We start from the raw sequence: 11,801 nt of genomic DNA, 5'->3' as shown, positions 1-11,801 counted from the left end.
TTTTTTATTTTACTTTAGCTCTTTCTTTCTGAGCGCGTGTGTGTGTGTGTGACTGTAGCTCTTTTATTCTCTTTATCGTCATTTGGCTACAGTCTCCTGTATTGAGCTAAACGGCTTCTTTCCTCTCGCCGCGTGTGCGCGCGCGGGCCGAGCACTTTCCCGCCATTTCTGGAGCCCCGCCGACCGTTGGTGCCCAACCGCCGCAGGTGACGCGCCCGGGGTAGAGAAGGGGAGTGAGCCGGCCCCCCCACCCCCCGCGGTGCTCAGTGCGCAGGCTTGAGATTGGGAGGGGTATTGGTGTCCTGGCTACGCCCCGCTCCCTTGGCAACGGGGTGGGGTCCGCGGCGGGAGGAGGCCACGCCCCCAAGCGCAGGCCGGTGTGCAGCCGGGTGGGTGCTGATTGGTTCCCGATCCCTATTGCCGGGGGTGGGGCTCGGCTGGCCTGGCGCGTCCCGCCTTGGGGGTCGCGCTGCTCAGCGCCTGCACTGACTCGGCCCGACCCTTGGCGAGGCGGGGGGTGGGGGGCGTACCTGCATGAGACAGGCAGGGCACCACTACTGCGGGCTCTGCTGGGGCGGGGGGTGCTAGGCGGGGAGGAGGGCGGCTGGTTTATAACACAAGCAAGAAATCGCGTCGTGTGCGTGCGTGTCTATGTGCGTGCGTGTGTGTGTATGGGGTGGGGGGGGGATCAGTGGTTCCCTTTTCCTGTTTTATTTGCAAAACTGAAACCAAGTGCATCATGGAGACAGGTCCTTCTCCCGCCAGTCGCAAGTGCATCTGTGTCATGAGTACAGCTTCCTAACAGCACGAGCTGCGGTTGCCTGGGGGGGAGAACTTGACTAGGACAATCGTTAGCTATAATATTGAGATAATAACCGTTAGCTATAATATTATAACATTGAGATATAATAATCGTTAGAGCTACTGAAAGTGTCCTCTACCTCTGCTGAGATAACTGATGATTTACATCCGTCTTTCCCTATTGCTCATTGACTGTTCGGTCTGCCTCTAGTGGAGCTTAGTATCCAGCTATGTATTTACATATAAATATATAAAAGTAGTGTAAATGATTGGTTTTTGAGCTTTGTGACATGGTCCAGGAGTATTTTGGGGGAGCTTCATTTGTGTTAGGTGTTTTTCTTTCTAAAGCCGACTGGCAGGAGATGGGCGGGAGGATCAGGGAGCAGTGCTGGTGGTTTGCATTTAGTAAGTAACCGACTGAGCAATGTGCATGTTTGCAGGATCCATCTTCAGGGCTTGATGAAGACTCTAGCAGTTGCGTTCAATAAAAGGATTGAGCATGGTAATATATTAACTTTTTAAACCATAATAGATTTCATGTGTTTAGTGTACACAATGAATAGTCAAGGCTGAAGAATACAAAATGACCCATCTACTGTCCATCTTAACTTGTCTGCATGGGTGCTGCCAGATTTCTTTCACCTGATTTGCCATCCCTTTGTGCCAGCAGTAGAGGATTGGCAAGTGGGTCATAAAAAAAAACAAACCGATTTAATTAAATCTTCATTACAGTTTTTGCAAGAGTAGGGATATCTCAGCTTCTCTGAAAAGTGCTCAGGGCAATGGGCATGGTATAAGAACGTGCATGTAGTAAGCATCGGGGCAGATATAAGGTACAGGGGAACTACGACCTATGCAGTGCTGTGTAAAAAGACATTGGTAAGGTTATAAAACAGTGATTCTCAACTCGGGTATCCTGGCATTGTCAATACTAAGTGTGCAAGATTTGCAAGATAAATCCAGAGATTTCAAATAGGAAGCTGCATTGTCAAAGGCATTCTGGCTTTCTGAGGTCCCTGGAACAGGAGAATCGGTCTGGTTTTTTTTCTGTCGTCAAAAATAGAGCTAAAACTAAGAGCTGGCTTTTTCCAGGGCGCGTGTCAAGGCTAAAAGGGTTGAGACCCACTGTTCTTGGAAATTTCTGGGTTGGACTCCTCAGGGTTGGTTTGCAGTATGCCAGCCAGATATACAGACTTTCAGCTTCATGTTGCTACAGTTAATGACCAGAGAGGAAATAGGGAGCCAGCACTCATCAGAAATCATGAAAGTGTTTGCTGTTGACTGAAGCAAAAAATTGAAGATGAGGACCATCCATTGCAATAAGAGAAAGCAGCAGTGGCCAGAGTTGTGAACCAGTGCCTCCTCTTGAATCGCTTGGTAGCTCTACAAGTTGCACTTCAGTGGAGTGGCTTTCATCTTGCAGGATTGCAACATACTTTGTCCGTTTTAAAAACACAGGCCAGATTCCAGCAGGAAAGTAATTGCACTTGTAAAGTTTGCCCCTTACATTCATTTTCACCACACAAATCTTGGAGGCTTGCTGAAAATCTAACTTTCTGCCTAAACATCTGAACTGTAAACTACACGTTGCATCATGGTGATGACTATTAAAAAAGAAGTCAACTATCTAGTTACTAACTGTATAGAAGTTTGTCCTTACACTATCAGCTAGATGACTGATTTTGGGCAGGTTGCTCTCCAGATGACTGGAAGTATTGTTTGCTAAATCTTAATCTGTTATGGCTTGTACTCTGTACTTTCTCATCAGGCCTTTCCATTTTAATTTTCTGACTGCCACAGGTCAGCTCCATTTCATTTTAATGACTTTGTCTCCTTTCTTAACTATATACGTTTCTTCAGGTGCCCCTTTGGGTCGATACAGTGGGCTCTGCTGTGTCCTGACTGTATCCTTGCATTTCAAGACACAAACTCATATCTTTCTCTGAGCCAATGCAGGCACTCTTCAAACTTTATGCTGTGAAAAAATATACATGCCCTTCCACTTCATAATTTGCAAAAAACTGGAAAAGTTATGCATGACATTTCTAATGGTCTCAGACCCACAGGTGTTTCTTATGCATCCACTGGTGCATTTTTTGTGAGGAATACAGTGATTTGTCATTTAGTGTGTCAAATAAGATGTAAAAGTGTCACTACGTGGGCAGTTGTACCAGGTTACATGCATCTTGGATGAGCTATCAATCACTCAGGAAGTATAGGGATTATGTATTTTTTCTTTCGGGGATGACTTCTTATTCCACCCTCTGCATTTCATTTCCCTATGGCATTTTCCCACCTCAAGGTCTTGTACTGCTGCTATCTATCATCCTTGTAACTGAAAGAAGACCAGTCTGATCTCCCTTTGAACCCTAGCAGTGGTGCTTCTTAGCTGTGCTTTGGTCAGGGTTTCAAGAGGAGAGACTGCATTGCCATTTAGGTGCTGCTCGATGAGAAAAATGAAACGAGCTCCACCTGGAGCATCTGCCGTCTGAGGCAGGACTTCAAGAGGTTTGTGCCTGTTCCTAGTCTTTGAAAAATAATGGACATCTTTCCATCATTTTCAGTAGTGTGAATCAGAACATTTTTGATATCTGCTGTGCATACATTTATTCTTATTATTGGTTGTTGTTACAAAAATAATAAAGGCTTATATTACGGTAGCTCCTAAAGGTCACAGTAGAATGCTGTGTAAACAGGGAAAGAGATGATTGATACCCCAATTTACAGTCTAAAGACACAAATGGACTATAACTAATGGATGGAGGTAAAGCATGCAATTCAGGCATTTCAGCATTGCTTTTTAGTGCAAAAAACAGAACAAGCTCTTGGTAATTTGTGTTTCTGTACGCAGTTACAGCTTCCACCCCGTGCAAATATTTTTAACTAGATATCAACAGAGTAGAGAGCCTTAATTGAGCTGTCAGGTGATTCCATCAAAAACATCTACTAACCTTTCTTTTTCAAAATCCAGCTCAGACCATTGAGGTGACATGAATTTGGAAGGTTTGTTTTTATGGCCCATAGCTATTAATTCATACATAATATTTTGTATTAATTACTATACACATACACAAATTAATAAATATTGTATGTGCAGATCATTAGTTTATGGTGACCTGTGATGAAGTAGCAATGCTGAGGTGAGGATTGGGGTACAGAGGGCACAGTTGAATATGGGAGCCCAGGATTGGAGGAGCAAATAATTTAGGAGTGGGCTAGCTAGAATTCTTGTGGATGGTGTTGACGCAATCCAGTTTCACATCTGTTTGTAAACCTTGTGGGGGTTGTTTTACCTTTTGCAGGCGGGCAAAGGTGGCAAATCCAAGCATGGCAAAGGCAAAAGCAAAGGCTCCAAGAAGAAACCAAAGAAGTCGGTGATTGAAGTGGATATCCTCAGCCCAGCTGCCATGCTGAATGCCTACTACATTGCCCACAATGCTCCAGCCTGCTTGGAGTTTCGGGGCTTCCCTTGGCCTGGCTCACCCAAAAGGAAAGGCAAGAAAGGAAAGTAGGAACCTGATGGCTGGAAGGAGAAAGACCATGACGTACCAAGCTTCACCTGACTTGTTGAGGATAGAAACCAAGTTGATAACTCAGGTCTCTTAAGTTTTGCCATAATCACTGTGAAGGGCACTTGTTATGAAGTCATTCTTGGTATGGTTTTGAGCATATGGAAGTAAATGTTAAAACACAGTTTAATGTTACCCTTGTCCTTTACCCTTCTAGGAAATAATAAAAAAAAAAGTACCTGTATCGGCAGTTCTATGATGTGCGGAGAGATGACTTTGGACTTTGTTCCTGCTACTGTTATGAATCGAAGGTCTCTAAAAGATACCATGTATTCATGCTTTCATGGCTGCAAGCGCTTGAAGTGAAGGTGGCCAAAGTGTAGCCTCGTAAGAGAGAGGCTGTGGAGACTTCAGATGTCAGCATGCAGTCATCTGCCTTGGTTCAAACATCCTGACTGAAGGGTGCAGATTTCATGGTCAAGAGTGGCTGTTTTGTACTAAATTAAATGCAGCCTACAGGTACCTGGCAGATTACCCACCTGACCTCTAGTTAGCAGTGTTTGGTTGCTCTCAGTGCATGCTTTCAGTGCACATTTGTACAATCACAGAGCTAGTTCAAGCGAACTTTACTGCCTTTGTTCCCCCTCTTCTCCTCATCTATCCCCTCCCCTCCCCTTATTACAAGGTCCAAGAATTGGATAATCTATCCCAAATTATGATGCTGTGCCAACTAGGAGAGTGGGGTGCAGCAGGTGGGGCTCGGAAGTAGGGATCCTGTCTAGAACTGGTGCATGTTGTGGATGGAGTTAGCAAAAAGTGGATAGATGTTAAAATTGGTGTTGAGGAATAGAGGATCTGTAGAGAGCCAGTGCTGTAATAAAATGGGGAGATATTTTGATTCCTTAGGACACTCAAGTACCTGCCAGCATGAAGCAGTTCATATTGCACACTGTGTGGCACTGTCACTTGAGCAGAAAAGGCCACCCCATTCTTTCAGTCAGTCCCTAGTAAAAGTAAGATCTCTTTCTGTGCAGATTTGGCAGCATTTTCTGAGCAGGACCTGGATTAGACTGCAAGCTTACTCTGTGCTTCTTTGTAGGGAGCAATTTGGTGTGTTTCTGATTCCTGTCTAATGTTACACTACAGATTATGGAAGAGGCATTTTGAAGCAGTAAGAATTTGACTGATCCACACACTGGTATTACATGTGTGTTAGTCCTTGCTTTGTCCTTGCAAGATGAGTTTTTCCCTCCTTCCACAAGTCCCATCTGGAAAGCTCATGGTGTTGTGGATTTGCTAACGAGACCAACTGTTTCAGTGCTTTATGTTCATGTAATCTGACTACTGTGGTGGGGTTGCACAGCTCTAATTGAATTTGATTCATATGGGCAGTTAGCAAATTCAGGGAAAGGAGCAGCTTCTTTGCTAACCAGCACGTCTTGAGCATGTTCCTGTCAATTTGGAGGTGTATGTTTTTGTATGTTGTATCCACATCGGAGCGAGTATGCCCATAGGGGAAGTATTCTCCAAACGGAGAATACAAAATGTTACCTTATAAACTTCTTCAAGCCAGTTTTAATGCCTTGTTTGCCAGAGAGAGATGTACAAAAGGAGCAAGAGACTACAGGAAAACTGGTACAGTCTGATATCCAGACGGAGCTGTTGGTTTAATGATAACACTAGAGCAGCTGCTAAGGTCTTTCCCAGACTCTCGAAGAGACTGTGCATCCAGGCACTACAACACACTTACGTTTTGCTTGCTGTTCTCTGAGGCTATCTCCACTTTTATTTTTCGAGTGATGCTGCAAAGTCAGACTGAATACATAACTCATTCCATGATTATATCCTCTTCCTGTTTTGTGGACTGCCCACAATTAGTTGACATTTAACAAATGAAAAAAAAGACAACTTTAATTTGTCAATTATTGACAATGAGGTCAATCATTTCTGTTCTGTAGATTGTGAATACATGTCAATTAGAAAGGTGTGCCACGTGCCATCTTCTGCTACCTGATTCGCCTCCAGTTCAAATACAGCAGAAGCCCATGCAGCTTTTGGAGTAGAAAGATCTGAACCCTGTCCCTGATGTTAAGAAATTTGGGATGGCCACCCTCCCCACTCCCTTCTTGTGCCACTTGATTTTGCTAACAGTTCAAAGCAGATGCTGCTTCGAGAGAAATTCTTTTTTTCAAAAAAGAAGAAAGACTGTCAACAAGTAACCCACATTTAGTGCTGAATGCAACCCAGATCGTGAGGAGGCAGCCCCGGGCATGAGGGAGAACAGAAAAATCTGTCATAAACTGAGAGGGTCTTTGCTTCATCTCAGGTCTGGATGGGATGGGTATTACTTCTAGGGAATATCTGCCATGCTCACTTGGGCCTAAAGCTCTTGAATCACTAGCAGTTTATTCAGGTCTGTTAAGGAGTCTGAAACTTTTCCAGTAAATCTCAGATTGGAAGAAAATACTTGGCTCTCTAACGTCAGATGTCGAAACCCCCCAGTCTCTTAAAAAAAAGACTTCAGACTTTTCTCTGATGTCCCAAATGCTCCACAGAACCATGTACAAGGTGCTATTTGAGCTGCTTTTTCACTGATCTGTCATCCCACAAGTGTTGAACTAGAGAGAAATAGTCCCTGAAGGACAGAATCGACCTTTTGTGGCTATTGCAAGTAAAAGGGAAGTGTGAGGTAAGCACTATACATTTCTAAACCTGTGAAAAAACCTGAACGTTTAAGCATTTATGTGGATGAAAAAGTCCTACAATATTATATTGTTAGAAGTGATATCCACCATCCTCCTCCTTTGCAAAAGTTAGCTTCTTGCTAGTCAATTTAGGAAAGATTACTTCCCTGCAGGTAGCTTACTCCACACCTACTTTCTGTAAGATTTTTTTGAACTTCCTCTTCAGCAGTTTTTACTGATCCCTGACAGAAGCTGGGTGCCAGACTAGACAGACTGCTGGTTCAGTCTGTGGGCACAGGCAGATGTAAGATTTGTAGTGCTCTAGGTATCTTTAAAGTACTCTGAAAATGCCACCTGCAGAAAAAGCAGTTTAAATTGGTCCTATCCACCTCAAAAATGACTGTGGATGAAATGGGAACAATTGTGAAGCATTTGGTGTCATGTTTGCACCCTGTTACAGCTATGTTCCCAGTCTTAGCACATCTGTAACAGACTAAGTGGATCTAGTTTTTTGCAAAAAAAAAAATGCAAACTGCCCCCCCCAAAAAACCCCCCAAAAAAGACAAAACCAAACTAGTGGGGGGAGCTGAGGAAAGGGAATCCCTGAGAACCGGATCTCATTTTCTTTTATAAAATCACAGAAAATGAGGGTTGGAAGGGACCTCGAGGTCACATCTAGTCCAACCTCCTGCTCTAAGCAGGACCAGCCCCAACTATATCACCCCAGCCAAGGCTTTGTGTAGCCAGGTCTTTAAAAATCTCCAAGGATGGAGACTCCACCACCTCTCTGGGTAACCTGTTAGAGTCCTTTACTACCCTCCTAGTGAGAGAGTTTTTCCTAATATCCAACCTAAACCTCCCTTGCTGCACCTTGAGCCCATTACCCCTTCTTCTCTCATCTGCCCCCACGGAGAACAGCCCAGCTCCATCCTCTTTCAAACCCCCCTGCTGTTAATTCCCCCCTCAGTCTTCTTGTCTTGAGACTAAATAAGCCCAGCTCCCCCAGCCTCTCCTTACAAGTCGTGTGCTCCAGCCCCTCAGCCATTTTCACTGCCCTCCGTTCTAACCATTTCCATTATTGTAAATCCATATACTGCAGTTTTTGACATGTGAGAACTAGGAGAGTGTAAATATAAAGCCTGGGACCACTAGTGTGTGGTTGCCATTCATTTATGCTGCTAAGGATTTATATAAAGCTTCCCAACCAACATCTGGTAGAAGACAGGGGACTCTTACCTGCTTTCCCTGACAAGGAAAACCGCACATTTTCACGTTCACCTCCACACCTACTCGCATTGAATTAATTTCTGCAGTGTCAGAGGCTCTATCTTGCTGACATCTCATGGAGATCCCCCTTTAGCTCTGAGAGTGGATGTCACATTTCTGGCAGTGTAGGTCACTGTCAGGTGACTGTTTCAGGTGATCTTACTCATTCTGTTTATCACTGTATGTAGGAGTTAGGACTTGGCAGAGATCCTGCTGCCTGTGATACGTTTTTTTAAGAGGTTGAACCCGTGACCAATAAAATCTGTTCTGCATGAGTCTGCCTGATTTACTTAGGCATAGCTGCTGTCTGCATTTTTATACCCATACCAGTGAATGAAATTCCTGTATGGGGTGCCCTGTTAGAGGTGCATGGTACAAGTCGAATTTTCTTTGTTTCTGGCAGGTGCTGAGGGGTACAGCAGCAATCCACATGTTGTCCTAGGTGGTCGTGTATTTGTTTCAGTATTAGCATTTCCTTCAGTCTGGTGCTTAGCAGTCATTCTCAGTGCGCTGCTGTTGGAGCGTGTGAGATCAGCATTTCCTGTAGGAAATGCTGTCAAAACCAAGTGGTTAAAAATACACGGAGCATGTATATGAGCATGTGTACTGGAAAGCCTGACCCTGTTTATTGCAAGTGTGAAAAAGGCAATGGATTTGTGAAAAAGGGCACAAATTGTCTTCTAATGCAGGGTTGTCCAACCTTACAGTGGCCGTGAGCCCCTAGGCTGCAGACTGTGCTGCCCTGCTCTACCAGCAGGGACAGGAAGCAGAAGCAGGAGGGGAGGGAGCAGGAGCCCAGAGACTGGAGATCCTGGCTGCAGCAGAAGCCAGAGCAGAAGGGGGAATGGTGCCTGGATTGGAGCCCATGGACTGCATGTAGTGCAGGGGTGGGCAAAATGCGGCCCGTGGACCGGATGTGGCCTGCCAAGCCATTTGATCCAGCCCGCGGGGCCCCTAAAACATTTAGAAAATTAATATTAATCTGCCCTGGGCTGCCTATCATGCGGCCCTTGATGGCTTGCCAAAACTCAGTAAGCAGCCCTGTGCCCAAAATAATTGCCTGCCCCTGATGTAGTAGGACAGCCTGGGTTTACCACCCTTGCCAGTAGACTGTTTCAAGCCCCCAGCCTGCATCCCTTATTCTTATTTACTCAAGTTTCCTGAATTGCGGGGTCTTTTCTACTACATATTTTGCCTCTGCCCCCCTCCACATCCTTAGTTCTAGGCCTAAACGATGTGAACTGTCTTTAAACCTAACCTGCAAATTATCTTAACTGGGACTATGCTGTTTTTATGCTGCATAACGGATGAAAAAGGTTTGCAAAACAGCATATGTGTTAAGAATCCCCACCCTTGCTTGTTTTTAAATTATTTTAGAAACATCAAGGTTCCCTACCTTTAGTGGGGGACCTATAGGATTCATAGTGCGAGTGTCATCTCCATAACAGACACACAGATATGCTGAGTCTTCTTTTACCCAAATGGCTAATCAGAGATTAGAATTAAATAGATATTATCAAGAATAAATTACAAGAAAGTTTTCAAGAATTTGAATAAAAATCCTTCTAGGCTCAAATGTTCGGCATTCTTTTCTTTTCATTTCCGTAGGGTTGTGATCTCAGTTGTTTTTCAGTTGCGGTAGAGTCAGTAAACCTAAATGGAACTGACTTTCTTCTTTCTAATTCTAGTCTCTTTCAGGTCTTTCTCCAATTTTTCTTCCTATTCAGGTAATTTTTTTTATTTAAAAAAAATTGAAAGGAAAGACAAGAAGATCACTTACTTCACTGGACCTGGTGTTCTTTGCAATGTTCTGTCCATATATATGCCCCTCTAGGATGTTCATGCACTCCCAGGACAGGCAACTGGAACTATTTTTTCTGCTCCACAGCATCCTTTGCCTGGTTGCTCTTGTGCCCTTCACCCCAAGAGCTTAAAAGGGAAAGAGTGGACCAGCTATTCTTTAGTTATGTCATTAACTTGTATATAGATGTCCCTTAAGTGGAGAGAAGGCAGGTCACAGAATACAGGTGGACGTGTCTTCACGAATACCTGGTTACTGAAAGGCAAGTCACTCTGTCTTCTTTGGAGTAGTGGTCTTCTGCCTGGAAAATCTCAAACAGTGACCTTATTAAAGGAGATAAGTGTATCAAAGAATTAACTCAAAAGAGGTAGTCAGGACAATTGTCTTAGAGCCTGTTCTAAACGTTATGTTGACTGAATTTATGTCCTGAGCACAAGTAGGAGCTCCCCAGACTTCTGCAGATGACTAAAGGAGGCTGCTGAGGCAGCCTGAGCCCTGATAGAAAATTTGACTGGAAGATTACAATTAGCACTCTTGTAATATAACTTGATATATCTAGAAAATCACTGGGAGAGGAGCATCTTTCTCTTTCCCTTTTTTTGGCATAGGCTGAAGATATTTTTACTGAGAATCTGAAATTTAAATAAAATAACATTCTAGCTACATCTAGAACATGCACTCCTTTTTAGGTGATTGTAATATGGTTTGGGGAAAAACCCAAAGGAAATACAGACTAGAGGAAAGTACTGTATTTCTTTTGTATAAGGTAGATACAGATCACTGTGCTTAAAAAGCAATCATCAATGGTTCAATGTCTAGCTGGGAGGAGGTATCAAGTGGGGCTTCGCAGGGGTCTGTCCTAGATCCAGTGTTATTTAACATCTTAATGATTTGGATGATGGGTTTGAGTGCACACATAGCAGATTTGGGAAGGACACTGTGTTGGATAAAGTTGCAGAGACTCTGCAGGGCAGGGCTAGGATCCAACATGACCTGACAGAATGGAAATACTATCAACAATATACCTGATGAGATGGAAAAGGACAAGTGCCAAGTCCTGCACTTGGGACAGAATAACTGCATACAGAAATACAGACCGGTGAATCGTTGGCTAGGCTGCAATAGTGCAGAGAAGGACCTGGAGGTTATAGTGAACCATAAAATGAATGCGAGCCAACAGGCTTTTCTCTGTGGCTGTGGGGCACAAGACTAGCAGCAATTGCTTCAAGCTGCAGCAAAGGAAATTTAGGTTGGGGATAAGGAGGAACTTTCTGATTATGAAGTTGGTCAAGCATTGGAATATGCTACCTAGAGAAGTCATAGCATCTCTACCCCTGGAAATTTTCAAAAGTAGGTTAGACAGGCACTTGGCTGGGATGGTTTAGTCAGGGATGGTCCTGCCTTGACAGGAAGCAGTGCTAGATGACCTCAAGTGGTCCCTTGCTTATGATCTATTTCCTATGATCTCTTGGTGATGATTTTCCCCCCCTGCTGTTTAAGCAGTAAGTATCCAGGTTGCAAGGTGCAAGAATGGTAGCTGTGAGCGAAGAGCTCTCCTTCCCTATTATATTTGGAAGGTAGCAAAACTGGTGTTTGTAGCAGGACACCAAGGAGCCTGCTGCTTGGAGAGCCGGGATAACCCCTCAAGTGCCGGTTGCTCGGGCAACTAGAGAGGGCCAGTGACCCACACCTGCTAGCAGTCAGCTGACCGGAAGGGGCAGGGCCTGGCTCCCATTTAAA

The 11,801-nt window shown here is 44.2% G+C and overlaps 2 long non-coding RNA genes across 3 annotated transcripts in view; one reads left to right on the top strand and one right to left on the bottom strand.

Moving 5' to 3' along the window:
* LOC109292284 overlaps window positions 1–1,307 on the top strand; it is a 16,031-nt gene extending 14,724 nt beyond the window's left edge. The window contains exon 4 of the long non-coding RNA XR_002096092.1: window positions 1,242–1,307. This is a non-coding gene — a long non-coding RNA (uncharacterized LOC109292284). The remainder of the gene's footprint in view (window positions 1–1,241) is intronic.
* Window positions 1,308–10,008: 8,701 nt separating this feature from the next.
* The window catches only part of LOC109292283, a 24,080-nt gene continuing 22,287 nt past the window's right edge, over window positions 10,009–11,801 (bottom strand). For both annotated transcript variants that reach the window (XR_002096091.1, XR_002096090.1), the window contains 2 exons: window positions 10,310–10,384; window positions 10,009–10,189 (listed from right to left, as the gene is read on the bottom strand). This is a non-coding gene — a long non-coding RNA (uncharacterized LOC109292283). The remainder of the gene's footprint in view (window positions 10,190–10,309; window positions 10,385–11,801) is intronic.

The sequence above is a fragment of the Gavialis gangeticus genome, unplaced genomic scaffold, assembly GCF_001723915.1.
Source record: "Gavialis gangeticus isolate Ggan-Ray unplaced genomic scaffold, GavGan_comp1, whole genome shotgun sequence".
Lineage (NCBI taxonomy): Eukaryota > Metazoa > Chordata > Crocodylia > Gavialidae > Gavialis > Gavialis gangeticus.
This window is presented reverse-complemented; position numbering and strand designations above follow the sequence as displayed.